Source organism: Oryzias latipes, chromosome 24, assembly GCF_053564925.1.
Source record: "Oryzias latipes strain Hd-rR chromosome 24, Olatipes_Hd-rR_3.1".
Classification (NCBI taxonomy): Eukaryota; Metazoa; Chordata; class Actinopteri; order Beloniformes; family Adrianichthyidae; genus Oryzias; species Oryzias latipes.
This window is the reverse complement of record NC_136260.1, coordinates 3,099,787-3,117,464: the sequence shown is the minus strand read 5'-3', so window position 1 is coordinate 3,117,464 and position 17,678 is coordinate 3,099,787. Positions and strand designations below refer to the sequence as shown.

Below are 17,678 nucleotides of genomic sequence, written 5' to 3'. Positions count from 1 at the left end.
TGTGTCAATGTGTGGTACTTCTAGAAACTGCTGAGGCTCCTCTTTGCTTCATGAAGGAACTGTGAAATTCCAAAATATCCTATTTCTGCACACTTCAATATTCAAACCACAAACACCAAACTAAAGTCAATCACAGAATCAGTTGCAGAGTTTTGGAAAAGATTTAATGAGTGTAACGTTCACCGTTGCTCAAGTGGGTTCCTCTGGCACTATTTAAAAAGGTAAAAGATCAGCTTTTCAATTGTAGGACTCATTGCCAAGGCACATTGTTACATAAAATAAAGAAATCACAGACTGTATTCATTGCATTGCAAAAAATGATCTGATGAATTTCACCAATCGGAATATCTGGAAACATCATCACTGACCAATGAGCTTTATTCCCCCACCAGACAGACAGGACGTCAAAGAACTGTGGATGTTTCACAGTGAGACACATCGCTCTGCCCTGACTTGTGTCAGATGTTTCAAATTCAAACAAATGCATGTAGTCATGGCTAACAAGGCACTAACTTTGTAAAGTACAACGTAACTAACTAGTTAAGGAGGTATTTTTAAATTACTTGTGTATTCTTAATTTTAAACAAGCTGTTATCTGTCATTGTGATGTCTTTCTAGTCCAGCTTGAATGTTTGCTGTTATGATGCGTTTGACTCGGCTTTAAACCCTAAACTGCTCCGTTTAACAGTAACGCCTAAAAGGAAATGCCTTTTCTGGGCTGCCCCTCTGACTGCCACATATGTGCAGCCCCTGCAAAAACTGCAGGATAAGCATCTGTAAAAAGCACCTCTAAAATACTCTGAAGGGCGGTGTGCCTTGAATGTTCTACACCTGCACAAACAGGGAGTCAGTAGAGTGGCCCCCGTCCTCCGAGGCCCATTAAACCACAGGCCGACAGTCGGGAGAATAACGGATGTGAGAGCGGTTACCGTGAGAAGCAAAGGTAACACAGAAACAGTTCACCACAAAAGTCACACTCAGAAAGCAGACAGGAAGAGCTGTAGGGTGTAGCTCATAAATGCTTAATAAAGCTCACCTAATCAATTTAAGTTCTTCAGACAAAACATTCCCATTCCAGAACATTTGACGAGATGTGGTCAAAAGTCGTCTCAGGTCTTCATACTTCTTTGTAAAGAGAAAAAAAGGCATGTGGGTGATGAAAATACAGAGGGGAAATTCTTAAGGCTCAAACCAGACAGACTGAAAACAACATCATGAATAATTACATGAATGAAGATAAAAGAAATAGGGAAGAATGAAACCTTCAACAGTGAGAAAAGAGTTTCAGTTCTTTTACACACAAACTGCCCTGAACACCTTCAATTCTGTCCTGTAAAGACTTGTCTCACAAGGACAACAGCTAAATTCCCTCCCTGTTACACAACAGCTCGTGCTTACATAACTCCTGCACCCCCTCAGTCTTGTTCTGCAACTGAAACCTCACAAGGGACCGCAGAGAAACAGCCCTTTATAACAAAGAGCTCCATTCCCCACATTTAATATGAACAGACTCTTTAGATGATAAAGCACTCAGAGAAACAGTTTGCTTCAGTGTTTCATCTTTAGCGTGGATAAAACTGACCATGGCAGGACTCAGAGGCCCAGATTCTTTGAGGTTCCATGCTTTTTATTCTCATGGATTTGTTGCTGGAATGAGCTGCAGAAATACCCATTAATGCATGCCAACACACATCTGCTTGAGTAAGACTGCCATTTATCAGAGAATCACAACTACTAGAGAGAGAATCGTAAGACAAAGAAGGAGACTGAGCAACACGAAAAACAAATCTGAGTGATTGTCTTGGGTTTATACAACCATCTATCAAGTTTCCGAAACGGCTGAATCCCTTTTGGGTTCAATAAAATGGTTGGAGTCAATCTTAGCTACAGTTGGGTGATGGCGGGAAACACCCTGGACAGAACCAGTAAAACAAAACTATGAGATAATGAGCAAATTTTGTTCTTTCAACTACAATTTGTTGGTGAAGGTTCAATTCAATTCAATTTTATTTATATAGCCCAACATTACAACAATACTCGTCTCAATGGGCTTCATACCGGTAATTGTATAATAAACATGAAATCATAAAGAACATGAAGTCATAGAATTCAATATGTACTGGCCAAACTAAACTAAACTGACTAAACTAAACTGGCATCTCTGTCCTTAGACCCTCCTTCGCATTAAGAAAAAACTCCTAAAAAAAACTCTGTCCCACTCCTGGGGAAGTGAGTAGAGTAGAGTAGAGTAGAGGACAGAACCCCAGTGCACCATACTTTCTCCAGCTTCTGTTAGGGTTAAGTTTAGGGTTCAGGGGCCTCATTTATAAACGTTGCGTACGCACAAAAGAAGGCGTACGCCACTCTCTACGCAGTAGTTGAGATTTATAAAAATCAAACTTGACGGGAAAATGTGCGGTCCTTCACGCAAGCTCTGACCCAGGCGTACGCACAAAAACGGGTGAAATGAGAAACGGCGACACCGTCGGCAGATGGAAGAAACACGTGAAAGTGAAAATGACAATCCTGCCTCTCAGAAATAACATGAAAACTTCACAAAGCAAGTCTGACAATTAACAGCTACACCAACACCCGTTTGATCAATCAGCAGTGAAACAAATAAAAAAATCAAACGAAAATTACAACAGAAATTCAAATGAACAATTATTTGCAAAAAGAAAAGTGAAATATGTTCTGCAATATTGGCATGTTGTGCAATTCATCCTCATAAATAATATAGTTAACAGAACGAAATAATGTACAAAACCGACATTCTCGTCAGTGTGTCCGTCTGGTGGAGCAGATATAGGTGCGGGCGTGCGGACGGACGGACAGACGTATTAATTGTCCACTGGGGAAAGTTGTTTTCATATTAAAACATTTCTTCATAAGCTATGGAATTATGGTATTCATACATATGCCTTAAGTTTGTTTTTATTTTTGATGAAACAATGTATGGCGTATGTCTCAACCATTCAGAAAGCAACAAGAAATTACATTTGCGCTGAACAATTTCCCATTTCCACGTAGATTATTACCGACATCTGTAGCTTGTCAGATGTAATTAAATGGAGGGGAAATAAAATGCCCCATCACAATGCGTAATGACGCACAATGGCTGATCTTGCGCCCTTAGAAGATGTGGCAAATGGAAGAATTCGGAGAGTGAACGCATCTTTAGACAGCAAGAAGACTTGCTGGAAAATGAGGACGAGTGGCTAATGAGCCGGTTCCCACTTCCTAATCTCCTCTTGGACCTCTGCGGGCTTTTGGGCCCGGCGTTACAGAAGAGCACTCGGAGGAACCACGCGTGTCACCCGGTACATCTGGCGCTCCGTTGCCCCCCCCCCCCCCCCCCCCCCCCCCCGTGGCAAGGAGACACTATGGCGATGGAGCGCTAGACGTTTTTTGGCTCGACTTTGATTGATGTCCGACCATTTCTTTTCACGGTCCGAGGTTGTGAGGCTACAGCATTTACGGCGTCTGCCGCCGTCTGCCACTCACGTGCCTTTTCGGCATTAGTAATGCCCACACTGTGCCCTCCAAACAACACTTTTCTCCTCTTTTCCACCTCGCCAACGATAACTTCTACTTCACATTGAGTGAAGTCACGTTTTTTTTGATTTCCTCTCTGTGAGTGCCATGATTTCCGAATCAATGAATATTCATTTGTGGGCGTTTCGCGGACTATTTATGGGCAACTATGGGCGTGTCATGAAGCCCCAAAAGCTGCCCTGCATTTAGAATCGGTTGTGATTTATAAAGGGAAAGATGCGTAGGATGTGCGTGCGCACGGTTTTATAAATCCGAATATTTTTGTGCGCACGCACGTCCTATGTTTCATCCGTACGCCACTTCTGACGCAAATCCTACGCAAAGTTTTATAAATGAGGCCCCTGGTCAGGACCAGGGTTAAAAAAAGAAGGCTGGGTAGGGGGAAGTTTTGTCAGTAGTTTGTGGGTACGGTCGAGGACATATTGTAGTGCAGGTGGGATCTGGAAGTCCCTCCAAAATATGGTTTTCATTTATCCAGATGCTGTCTTGAAGTTGAGTCAGTGTATCTGGACTTAAAACCATCTTTCTTTAAATGTTTTACCACTCATCCAAATAGCTTCATCAGTCTGATTTGATCTCCACTTTTCCAGATGATGTTGCCCATTTGGCTTTATCAGGCCATGACCTTCAGCATGTGTTGGGGCAGTTCACAGCCAACTTTGATGCAGCTGAATATGTTTTTAACCACAAAAGCCTCTCCTTAATTAGAACAGATCCACCAGGGGATGGGGAGAAAGCTTTGAGAATGCTGAGGAAAGGCAGGGATAAGCTCCCTATTATCAATGGACACAACACTTAGATCTCTACAGAAAATGAGCGTTCAGACAATAGCAGACTATGTGATTTGGAAAGAAACAGTTCTATCAAAAGACAGGCCTCTAAATATGTACAAAATTTAGCTCTAAAACGAAAAATGGCCCATTCCCCCGCCCCGTGTACCTGTAGGTACATATAGATACATGTACATATCTACATGAATGCATGAACGTTTACTGGTTTGTTTGTTGTGAAATTTGAGTTGTTAACACAGGAGTCGGTTAAGAATTGGTCTTTTCTGCAAGTGGTTTTTGGAGCTGCAATGTTTGTTTTTTACTCCTTAGTTTGTGTCTAATTCAGGAACAGGAAGTTCAGAGGCTGAATGTGACTTGGAATTAAAAGAGGGAAAATGAACATCCCTGTGTTTCTGATCATTACAAGTGGGGAAGTTTACTGTTTGTGTTACATTAGATATGGCTCTGACTCTTTTCCCCACTGAATACATCAGCAATTTATTTATTAACTGAACCAACATATCTAAGTAGCCTAATGAAGATGAGAAGGGGTATTAGTTCCTTAACATAAATCTACCCAAGTAAAGAGACATTTCTTTGAAAGTTACTAAAAAGGAAAATACCGGTAAAAACCAGCACTACTTTGCACCTCTGGTCAAAGGTAACGCCAAAAAGGCTCTTGGGTAAGAAAAAGCTTCCTGCTTGCCGACCAGCAAGTTCAGAGAATATCTACTTCGAAGATCCATTTGTTTAGTTTGATATACAGTACCGTGTTTTTCTACCTTCATTGGGGCCCAAAGGGCTTTACAGCCACAATGTACATACACGTTCACACAAAATGGTTATTCACTGGAAAACTTCACCTAACATTGTTTTCAGCTGCATGCTAAATTCACGGAGTTAACCTTTTCTGTCTGTCTGGAAGTGGGAGACGCCTGTGAAAGCTGCTGGTGACAGGTGGCTGAGTGATGGCCCCCTCCTGCGTCATCACTTCCTCCTCACTTTTCTGTGGAATTCACATTTCACCCTTGCAGTCATGGAAATCCAGAGGATGATGGGAAAGTCGTCATTTCCAATGTCTGTTTGCAGTCAGGTGATTGGCACACCGCACAGACGGTGAAGTTCCAGCTGAGAGTTTTCCTCGGTTATCTGGACAGCCACACTGCCCTCTTTGTATGTTCTCTAAAACAGAATACTTTCAGACTAACGTTGCAGGAATGAAACAGCGATCAGACAGTCTGAAGGTTGTTGGTTCAATTCATGACCTTTCTATTTGTATTTCAGTTTTTCATGTCAACGTGCATCTTAGCTAAACTCACACTGATCCAGAGGCTTTACAGGAGACTGATGGTTCTGCTGTCATGTCATGTGAAATGCCTTGAGGGTCAACAGGTCATTAACGCTGTCTGCTAGCCAACAGATTCCAAACATCAGCAGATTGTCAGGTAAAAAGGCAGATGTGGGCTTCAGTGTGAGCCAAAGCCTGACCTTGCAACCCACTGACGGGGAGGGAGGGGCCTTTCATTCCAGAGGTGCAGACAGGGAGGGGTCCTTTTAGCCTCTTTGCTAAAAGGAGAAAAAATATCTGGAAAATATTAACTCAGATGGGAACCCTGGCCAAAACGTTATTCCAAGTGCTCTCAATTTTTGCGATAACGCTTCCAACATCCAGTAGGGGTTTATATTCCCAATTTTATTAGGATCACATTTGTATCTGGATTGACACTTTACTGAGGAGCGTTTCTCAAAGTCTAACTTTCTGTCACAGCATTTGTGTGAAAGTCTGTTTCCTTTTGCAGTTTCCTTCTGATCATCTTCTAGTTCCTAATTTGTCCAAAAGCCTCCTCACCTCTTTAGGGTACATGCTAGGTTGAACACCTAGGGTCAGAAAGGTCAAGAGGTTTGATTTCATTCAGCAGTTCTGTTCAGCTGGTCTTTACTGTCTTTTTGAAGTTAAGCCTTGCTGCTGCATTCCTCTCTGTTCACCTGGCAGGCGTGGACCAAAATTCCCAGATCAGGACCTGTTGGGTTCATTAGCTAAAGGATGTCTCAACTAAAGGGGCAGAGCAGTAGGAAGGGCAGCTGGTGGGGTGGGGAGCATGGCTTGTCCTTAGCTCTTTTTCTTCCCTTGTCCTCAGCAGTCTCATTTTGCTGGGCTTTGTTGTTTTAGTTTGGGGTTGTTCTTTCTTTTGGTGAGGCAGCCTTTAGCAGGGAACTGCTTACTCAGACAAGCAGTATGGATTTGTCAGCTGTTTTCCTGTCTTATTTATTGTTTGACCAAAGTTCCAATTCCCTAAAAATGTGTTTGTTTAAAGCTCCTTTTCTTCTCAAAGACTTTTCAGAGAATGAACCGTGTTCCTCTTTCTTTCTGGTGTCCATCCCTTATGTGTTATGGCCCCATTTTGGCTTTTACCGCTCAGTGAGGGAGGGCTGCCTGTATGGCTTTGCAGGAGCTTCTTTGGGTCTTCCAGATGATCGCAGTAATGACTTCAGGCTTTTTCTCAGCTTAGTGATCAGTGAGCAGGCATGGCTGCTGACCGCGCTGGGAGACTCTAACAAATAGAAGTAAGTTTTATGAAGAATCGATGTTTTTAAAATATCATGTATTATAAAAGGTCACAAACATTACAGACCCACTCCAATGAAAATTGTGTTTTTGTTGTTTTAACATGTTCTTGTAGCATTTTTCTAATGATGGAGGAAAAATAAAAAATAATTTAAGATCTAAACTGCGTTTCTGAGTATTTTTTGTTCCAATCATTGGGAATGAAAAGCAGATGAAAAAATGCTGTTTGAAAAAGCTTATATTTGTGACGTACAAACTACAACAGGCAGGTCATAATCTCTGCTCCAATCCATTCTGATCATCCACTCTCAGACAAATAAATCCATGATCGTCTGAGCTGGAATCTGGATCTAAACTGTACATCTGGATAGCTACAATATTGCTCACCATTTTTTCTTGCACCACTAGCGGTTGGATGGTTCTGTTGGCTGTGTGTAGGACTGGCACAAGGGAAACAATGTATTTTAATGAAAACTCATGTTTGCATCCCAGGTCAATGACCCAGTAGATCAATTTATTCATTTTCTAAACTCACTTGGTTCGTTCAGGGTCATAGAGGCATACCCTATTGTTGGGCCAAGACAGGTACACCCTGGACAGTTCATTGCAGGGCCACACAAAAGATACACAACCACACAAACACACTCTCACATCCACACTCACCACTAACAGACAGTTAAGAATCGTAACATAAAAACGGAGTGCGAAAAATTACATACACAAGGAGAACATGCTTACTCCAGGGATTCAAACCAAGGCCTTTTTGCCATGAGGTGAGGTGTTATGCTCACTTGTTTTAGACACATTACAATGATTGAGTCTTGTAACAACCAGTCTCTAGCCTGGTTGAGGAATTTAAATGCACCAAGGTGAGGCTTGACACGTCACTCTCCGACTCCCGAGGACCAGTAATGAGAAGTGCAGTTCCAGTCCTAGCAACCGGGAAGAAGTGGACCCTTGCTGTAGCAATGCTGCAGAACGTCGAACCATGGTGATAGAGGAGGTGCACCAACTAAAAGAAGTAGGCAGATGCTCCAAAGCCGTCACGCAAGCAAAACAGGGCCGATGGGTAAGGTGGGAGGGAGTTGAAAGGAGGAAACTTACATGGAGCAAACTTTGGAGCATGGAATCAAATAGGCTGAGCAACAATGTTCAAGTCACCTACGCTGTGCTGCCCTCTCCCACAAACCTGCAGCTTTGGCTTGGGAAAGATCCTTCTGCAACTGCAACATTAAAGCACATCTTATTGGCTGGACCAGCCTCACGCAAGGCAGATATACATGGAGACACAACCAGGTCTTGAGATGTCTTGCCATTACACTTGAGTGCAAGAAGGTGTTTATCAATGCCCAACCCATCAGCAGCCACCACCATTTGTCCGGGAATGGGAGAAGCCAAGGAGTCCGGTAATCCCTCCCACTCTGAACTAACCCCTCTGAATGCAGCCAGGGACTGGCAAATGCGAGTCGACTTAAACCAGAGGCTTATCTTCCCTTCGGAGATTGCAGCAACCACTTTGCATCCAGACTTTGTCCTCTGGTCTAATTTGTGGTGACTTGCCTACATCATAGAGCTGACAGTTCCCTGGGAGGACTCCTTTGACGAAGCTTACGAGCGAAAGAAACTACGCTGTTCCAACTTAGCAGCTGAGGCAGAGGACAGAGGCTGTAATACCAGGGTGTGCCCAGTGGAGGTGGGATGCAGGAGCTTTGTCACCAGGACAACTGCTTAGCTCCTCAGAGAAGTTGGACCCAGAGGACGGGCACACAGACAGGCTATCAAAGAACTGACCAACACGGCTGAGAGGACGAGCCATTGGCCATGGCTGAGTAGAAGTGACATTACATGGACAAAAATGACCAACTAACAGCGAGACACACACCCAGGCTTGATCAACCTGTGATGGGCCTACCTCAGCGGAGGGTGTATAGTGATAAATGGCCGAAACACCCCAAGATGTTGAGTTACACAACTGATTATGTGTCTCGCAGACAAAAAATAATGGAAGTCTGAGAACCTCAAGAGCTCCTGAAGTTAAAGTGGTAAATGTTACGGATTGCAACACCTGGTGCTTTCTACAACAGAGCAAACAAACAGCAACTTAGACTCTTGTAGAGTTTAAACCCTGTCATCAATAAAACCTCAAGCATCATGCTGGGAAATATACAGAAACTCGCTATATCCTGTTGGTCTACTTTTAGTCTTGCTCAGAAGGAGTTGCTTTAGGATACAAGTTTACATGAAATAAAATGAGAGCTGCCAAAGGCGTGGTGCTGTGGTGTAACAGCCTTTTCAGCAGAGGAGAAAGAAAACTCTCTGACTTAGCCAAACAAAGGAGTCAACCCCCACCACTGCAGCATGTTTTCCACAGTGGGAATCTTCCTCTGCTGTGGTAAAGGGATAATTGGCTGTCTTTCCACTTTGATATTGTGGGGTTCATCCTCAGTACTTACAAACTAGTGATCTGCTGGGGTTAATTTTGTGTTGTGCTGCACCAGCATCCTCACCTGAACCCTCTACTCTCTGGCTGCCTTCATTAACTGGATGGTACTTGACCAGTTGGTCACTTGCTGAGTAAGTCAACCCCAGTTCATCAAGTCATTGTGAAATCACCTCATCTTATAGGCATCCAAACTGTGAGCCCTTTAAAGTGTGCTCAAGAAAGGTGGGGCCGCTTATTATCTGTCCCAGGGAGCGAGCCAATGAGTGGAGAAAATGATTTATGCTTTACATGTGTTTTTTTGTATGCATAAGAATATGCTTGTCAGCTATATTGTACATGGTAACATGATGTTTGAGTGACTTTGGACAGTCCCCGCCCTTTGGAATAATAGCTACACCTGACAGTTATAATAATTGTGTTTCTACCCCTCCTACTTTTTATTCATCTTTGAACTTCCTTACCCCCCTTTAATTTTGTAACCAATTCCTAACATCCTACTCACTCCTTTATTCCGTTCAAGGCAACAAGAAATGTATACAAACATAATTAACATGAATAAAGTTTAGTCTCAAATGCAAAAGAGGTTTACACAAATATACTGTGTTTCAAATTATTATGCAAATTGGATTTAAATATCAAAAAGATTAAATCATTTTCAGTTTTTCAATTAAACTCATGGATGATATTGTGTCTCTGGTGTCTTTGGGTCACTGACATTAATCTCAGACATCTTTAATTATTAGTTTGACAGGTGAGTTCAATTAAAATAAAAACTACTAAAGAAGGATGTTCCACATTAGTAAACAGACCAATATTTTCAAGTAATATGGGAAAGAAAAAGGATCTCTGCTGCTGAAAAGCATGAAGTAGTTAAATGCCTTAAACAAGGTATAAAAACCTTTGATATTTGACTGAAACTTCAGCGTGATTATCGTACTATGAAGAGATTTGTGGCTGATTCAGAGACACACGGGTTGGTGCAGATAAAGACAGAATGAGGAAGGTTTCTACCAGACAGATCCATCAGATTGAGAGAGCAGCTGCTGAAATAGCATTACAAAGCAGCAAGCACATGTTTGAAGCTGCTGGAGTCTCTGGAGTCCCACCAACATCAAGGTGGAGGATCCTCCAGAGGACTGCAGTTCTACCTAAACCTTCTAACCCCTAAACAACAGTCCCAAACAGAAACGGCTGCAGTGGACCCAGACATGCATGAAGACTCATTTTCAAACAGTCCACTGATGAGTGCCATGAAACCCTGGATGATCCAGATAATCCAATGGATGGTTGGTGGATTTTGGCCACCACGTCCCAACAAGGCTGTGACATCAGCATGGAGGTGGTAGAGTCATGTCCTCTGAAAAGTAGGTGGAGTTTCTGACTGACCACCTTCTTCTGTGGTACAAAAAGAAGAACCGTTTGTCTTCATGCATAACAATTCACCATCTCATGCTCTAAGGAATACCTCTGCATCATTGGCTGCTATGGACAGAAAAGGAGATAAACTGATGGTGTGGCCCCCATCCTCCCCTGACATCAACCCTATTCAGAACCTTTGGAGCATCTTCATCATTGGAGGGTGGGAGAATATTCTGACATCCTGCAAACAAACCCAAACAGAAACTTTCAAAAAAAAATCGCAAGCTCAATGGATGCAAGAATAGTAAAGCTGCTACAAAGTGTGGGGTTCTATTTCAAATGTAACTTGACCTATGAAGATGTTTTTGATTGGAATAGATTTAGATTTCAGGAAATATGACCTCCTAATGCAGCAAATTCAACAAATAACCATTTTCAGTTCTTTAAAATCTATCAAATGTTGTTGAACTCTGTTGTGCGTAAAAACGTGGAACAGTGACTTTGTTTTTTTTTTATTTTTGAAGAAAATATTGCTGTCTTTAGGAGGTTTGTTCAGTGACATTTATTCTTTACTCTAATGGTTAGTGACGTGAAATTATGCCATCATTTGCATTGAATATTTAGAAAAATCATGAAAATATATCATTTGCATAATAATGTGGAATGCACTGTATCCTTGTGTGTCAGGAGATTAATAAGCCCCTATTGTTACAATAAAATGAGTCCAACACAAGAGGCCTTCAGCTTCTGCTCTTATCTGCTGGCTCAGTTGTTGAACAGGACAATTAAAAACATCAACAAAAAAACACGTGTCTTCAGTCAAGGCTTTCTTCCGCTGCAGGAAACACTTCCTTGAACGACCTGTGAGTCAGCCTTCAGGGATCAATCAAACTTTTTGATTGACTTGAACATTTGAACACTGTACGTTAGCTAAAATTATGGTAAAGATTTTACATGCCAAAAACATGGAACAATGGAATGTACCAATTATGATTAGAAGAAACAGGATTGAACATTGCCATCCATCCATCCATCCATCTTCCTCCGCTTATCCGGGACCGGGTCGCGGGGGCAGCAGACTGAGCAGAGATGCCCAGACTTCCCTCATCCCAGCCACTTCCTCCAGCTCCTCTGGGGGGACCCCGAGACGTTCCCTGGCCAGCCGAGAGACGTAGTCTCTCCAGCGTGTCCTGGGTCTTCCCCGGGGCCTCCGCCCAGTGGGACATGCCCGGAACACCTCTCCAGGGAGGCGTCCAGGAGGCATCCGGACTAGATGCCCGAGCCACCTCAACTGGCTCCTTTCGATGTGGAGGAGAAGCGGTTCTACTCCGAGCTCTCCGCGGGTGACCGAGCTTCTCACCCTATCTCTAAGGGAGCGCCCAGCCACCCTACGGAGGAAGCTCATTTCAGCCGCTTGTATTCGGGACCTCGTTCTTTCGGTCATGACCCATAGCTCATGACCATAGGTGAGTACTGGAACGTAGATCGACCGGTAAATTGAGAGCTTTGCTTTTCGGCTCAGCTCTCTCTTCACCACAACGGACCGATAGAGCGACCGCATAACTACGGACGCCGCTCCGATCCGCCTGCCAATCTCACGCTCCGATCTTCCCTCACTCGTGAACAAGACCCCAAGGTATTTAAACTCCTCCACCTGGGGCAAGGACACTCCACCCACCGAGAGATGGCAAACTACCTTTCTCCGGTCAAGGACCATGGCCTCAGATTTAGTGGTGCTGACCCTCATCCCAGCCGCTTCACACTCGGCCGCAAACCGCCCCAATGCACGCTGGAGGTCCCGGTTCGATGAAGCCAACAGGACAACATCATCTGCAAAAAGCAGAGAGGAAATCCTGTGGTCCCCAAACCAGATCCCTTCCGGCCCCTGGCTGCGCCTAGAAATTCTGTCCATAAAAACTATGAACAGAACCGGTGATAAAGGGCAGCCCTGCCGGAGTCCAACGTGGACCGGGAACAGGTCTGACTTACTGCTGGCTATGCGGACCAAGCTCCTACTCCGGTCATACAGAGACCGGACAGCCTTCAGTAAGGCTCCCCGGACCCCATACTCCCAGAGCACCCCCCACAGGATGCCACGGGGGACGCGGTCGAACGCCTTCTCCAAATCCACAAAACACATATGGACTGGATGAGCGAACTCCCACAAACCCTCCAGCACCCTAGATAGGGTGTAGAGCTGGTCCACTGTTCCACGACCGGGACGGAAACCACACTGTTGTTCCTGAATCCGAGGTTCGACTATCGGACGGACTCTCCTCTCCAGTACCCTGGCATAGACTTTCCCAGGGAGGCTGAGGAGTGTAATTCCCCTATGGTTGGAACACACCCTCCGGTCCCCCTTCTTAAAGAGGGGAACCACCACCCCTGTCTGCCATTCCAGTGGTACGGTTCCCGACCGCCACGCGATGCTGCAGAGACGTGTCAGCCAAGACACTCCCACAGCATCCAGAGACTTGAGGTGCTCAGGGCGGACTTCATCCACCCCCGGGGCCTTGCCACCGAGGAGCTCGTTGACTTCCTCAGTGACTTCAGCCCGGGTAATAGACAGCCCCACCCCAAAGTCCTCATTCTCCACTTCTTCAAAAGTGTCAGTGGGATTGAGGAGATCCTCGAAGTACTCCTTCCACCGCCCGACAATGTCCCCAGTCGAAGTCAACAGCTCCCCACCTGCACTGAAAACGGTGCCTGTGGAGAACTGCTTTCCCCTCCTGAGTCGCCGGATGGTTTGCCAGAATTTCTTCGAGGCCAACCGATAGTCCTTCTCCATGGCCTCACCGAACTCCTCCCGGGACCGAGTTTTCGCCTCCGCAACAGTCCGGGCCGCAGCTCGCTTAGACTGCCGGTACCTGTCAGCTGCCTCTGGAGTCCCGCAGGCCAGCCAGGCCTGGTAGGACTCCTTCTTCAGCTTGACGGCATCCCTTACTTCTGGTGTCCACCACCGGGTTCTGGGGTTACCGCCGCGACAGGCACCAGAGACCTTGCGACCACAGCTCCGAGCAGCAGCAGAGACAATGGAGGCGGAAAACATGGTCCACTCGGACTCAATGTCCCCAACCTCCCTCGGTACCTGTTTGAAGATCTCCCGGATGTGGGAGTTAAAGACTTCCGTGACGGAGGGCTCAGCCAGACGTTCCCAGCAGACCCTCACAGTACGTTTGGGTCTTCCAAGTCTTTCCGGCCTCCTTCCCCGCCAGCGAATCCAACTCACCACCAGGTAGTGATCGGTGGACAGCTCCGCCCCTCTCTTCACCCAACTGTGACCAAGACACAGGGCCGAAGGTCACCTGAAACAACTACAAAGTCGATCATTGACCTCCTGCCTAGGGCGTCCTGATGCCAGGTGTATTGATGGACACCCTTGTGCTCGAACATGGTGTTCGTTATGGACAAACTATGACGAGCACAGAAGTCCAATAACAAAACACCACTCGGGTTCAGATCAGGGGGGGCGTTCCTACCAATCACACCCCTCCAGGTGCCACTGTCATTGCCCACGTGGGCATTGAAGTCCCCCAGGAAGACAATGGAGTCCCCCGTTGGGGCACTTTCCAGTACCCCTTCGAGAGACACCAAGAAGGCCTGGTACTCCGAACTGCTGTTCGGCCCGTAAGCCGAAACCACAGTTAGAGACCTGTCCCCCACCCGGAGGCGGAGGGACATGACCCTCTCGTCCACCGGGGTGAACTCCAACACTTGGCGGCTGAGCTGGGGGCTCAAGAGTAAGCCCACGCCAGCCCGCCGCCTCTCACCTTGGGCAACTCCAGAGTGGTAGAGAGTCCAACCCCTCTCTAAGGACTGAGTTTCAGAGCCCAGGCTATGTGTAGAGGTGAGCCCGACTATATCTAGACGGTATCTCTCAACCTCTCGCACCAGCTCAGGCTCCTTCCCTCCCAGAGAGGTGACATTCCATGTCCCAAAAGCCAGGTTCCATGATAGGGGTTTGGGCCGCCGAGGCACCCGCCCTCGACTGCCACCCAAACCACATTGCACCGGCCCCTTTTGAGGTCTCCTACGGGTGGTGGGCCCATGGGAGAGTGGTCCCACGTCGCTCCTTCGGGCTGTGCCCGACCGGGGCCCGTGGGAAGAGCCCCGGCCACCAGGCGCTCGCCTGCGAGCCCCGACCCTGGGCCTGGCTCCAGAGTGGGGCCCCGGTGACGCCAATCCGGGCGACGTAATCGGGTCCTTGTTGTTTCTTTTCATACACTGAACATTGCTTTGCAACAAAATACAGAATAGTAAATTGTAAAAGTCAACACTTGAAGCTGAGTTAAACGGTAAGGCGATAAAAAGGGTTTTATGAAGGGATTTAAGGATAAAACTGGCCTGCCTGATGAGCATTTACAGTTCATTCTGCAGTCCTTGGTCCGGATTATTGCTCTATTTCTCCTTTGTCTTTTAGATTCACAAGACATGATCAGAACCAAAGAGCATGCTGCTCGAGGAGGTCAACCCGACACAAAGCATCTCAAAAGGGAAAAAAAATGATTAACTGACATGAAACACGAGGAGCTAATAGTACAAAATAAAATTGTAACAGTGATCCTCTGTTGTTTCATTCAGGTTGGAATCCAAACAGCAGCTTTTTGGACAAGTACAGATGAACAAATGGAGTCTGGCCAAGACCACCTAGGGTCGAATTGCTATAATATAAACAAAGTAAGTTGTCATTGAAATGTAGATTAAAGATATATCTACATCTTCAACCAGATCGAAAGTCCAATCTTTAAAACTTTAAAACTGTTTGCACAAAACACGTGAGATCCAAACCGAATCCAAATGATTTTTGCTTCGCTGTGTATTCAGCTTTATCCCTTATGCTATCCTAGGCACTTTAACACTGGGAGTTGGGTCATCTAGACCCACTAGACAGTGCTCTGAACCTTTTTTCTTCAATGATTTGTGATCTTCACTGGTGTCCATGGATTACATTTGACGCTTGATCTTTTTTTTTAATGTTTCAATTGTAAAAGCAATAACTTTAAAACACTGAGTGCCTGTAAAGATTTCTAGTAAAACAAACTGCTGTCATTTCTTCAAGAAAATAGTTGGAAAAGTCAGATAATTATAGTTTACGGATTTGTTTTTTATGTTGACATAGGTGAAAGCAACATTTTGACCTAGATCTGTGTACATCATGAAGTGAGACACCTGTATGGGAAGCACAAACCTGCATGTCTTGTTTTTTTCTGCTGGAAGCCAAATTTACTTTGGCACCAAATGAAACGCAGCAACAGCGTCTGATTAAAGCCAATGTTTTTACTTAAGGCTTTTGCAGGAAACTAATTAGCTCAGGTATGCATTTGTGTGCCAAGCCAATATGCGGGAAATTGCCGTTCCAGCAAGGAAGTGAAAGCCCCAAGAGCTGCAGAGTGAGCTCATGCTTTACAGGGCTTCTTTGTGAGCTGCAAGACGCCTCGTTCTGTTCAGACTCTCAAAACTGTGATGAGAAACACGGGATTGCACTATTTATGTTGTTTTATATCAAGTCTTTTTGTGTGTCTTTGTAACAGCAGACCTTTGGGTAGCAGCTTCATCCCTGTTAAATTAATAGTCTAATAAAATTCAGTCAAGGTTACCACAAAAAATGACAAGATGGGTTAATTAGTCATCTGTGTGATGAGGTCCTTTCTTTGCCTCTTGTGCATCTGACCCTGTTAGTAGCTCCTGTCTATAGAGATCAGATGTTTTGGATGGATCCAGCTGTCACTTTTCAAACCTCAAACTAGCCCAGAGATTTTTAACTGACAGTGGATACTTCCAAAGGTGGGAGAGCTGCTTTAATGGGATTCTTCAGCGTGAACAACTAAAAATAACTCACCCATCCATCTTCCTCTGCTCATCTGGACCACCCTCTTCACAGAAACCTCCTCCAGTTCTGCTGAGAGAAATCCACGTTGATCTAAGGGCCAACCATGAGACCCAGTCTCTTCACCACATCCTGGGTTATCCCTGGGGTCTTGTCTCAGTGGGACATGCCTAGAATATCTCCCAAGGAAGAGTGACTGCATTCGCTGGACATTTCCGCCTGTGAATCTCATCCTTCCCTCCCTTGAGAAGATAAAACGTATCAAATGAAAATTGAACAATAACGCCTCAGAGGTTCCTCTAGCTCTGTGTGTGGCCCAGTCTTTGCTAAATTTAGACACCATATTGTTTGTGGAAGATACTTGAAGAGCTGGACTGTTCTGCAGTCTTTGTTGGACTCAAATTCTGAAACAACAACCAGACAGATTACAGCTTGATTCCAAGGAGAAACATCTCATAGTAAACTAAACACAGGTCACAGAAGCAGAGCGAGGCCGTTCCGGACCCACATGCAGCTGAAGACCGCCGGATGTCCAGAACCACGTGTGTGGCATTCATTCTGCAGCTGACAGCAGCTCCTGATGCTTGTTGAAAGTTACTGCCCCAAACTGTCATTCATGTGTCTAGTCTAAACAAATTCCAGGCTCAGGATTTAAATAGGCAGTTTCCACTTTTCCTTTCTGCTTTGAACGCTTGAATCCTGCCGCAGGGCCCCTGGTTATATCTGTACAGATGTTCCCAGGCATGTTTCCACGGCCACCTCACACCTAAGAGCTTCTTTTACAACAGTGAAACATGCTTTGTTCAAAAAATACCACATGGATATTTTTTCCTCTTTTTGAGGCTAAATAATCTCACAGGAAATCTGACAGAAAAAGACTGCTTTTCTGCTGTATCCATTTAGCTTTCAACGTTTTAAGACAAATGAAACAGAGAGCTCAGAAGTTTGCTTTGGGATTTTATGTGTCAGAACATTATGGGACCCTGACCACGGACTTAGCCAGCAAATCAGACAGACTGCTGAAGCCTGGCTGAAACTGGCTCATGCAGCCGGTGGCGGTTCTGCACTAACTTACTCCCCGGGCGAGAACCCCCCCCCCACACACACACACAAGTACAAATGTGACTACATCCTTTTGTGTTCCCTATCTTTATTTGA

The 17,678-nt window shown here is 45.2% G+C and overlaps 1 long non-coding RNA gene across 1 annotated transcript; it reads right to left on the bottom strand.

Moving 5' to 3' along the window:
* Positions 1-7,132: 7,132 nt before the first annotated feature.
* On the bottom strand, positions 7,133-17,267 carry LOC105357242 (uncharacterized). The gene is made up of 3 exons (XR_911268.4): positions 16,533-17,267; positions 10,800-10,934; positions 7,133-10,729 (listed from the first exon to the last, which is right to left on the bottom strand). It is a non-coding gene; the product is annotated as an uncharacterized LOC105357242 (long non-coding RNA).
* Positions 17,268-17,678: the final 411 nt, after the last annotated feature.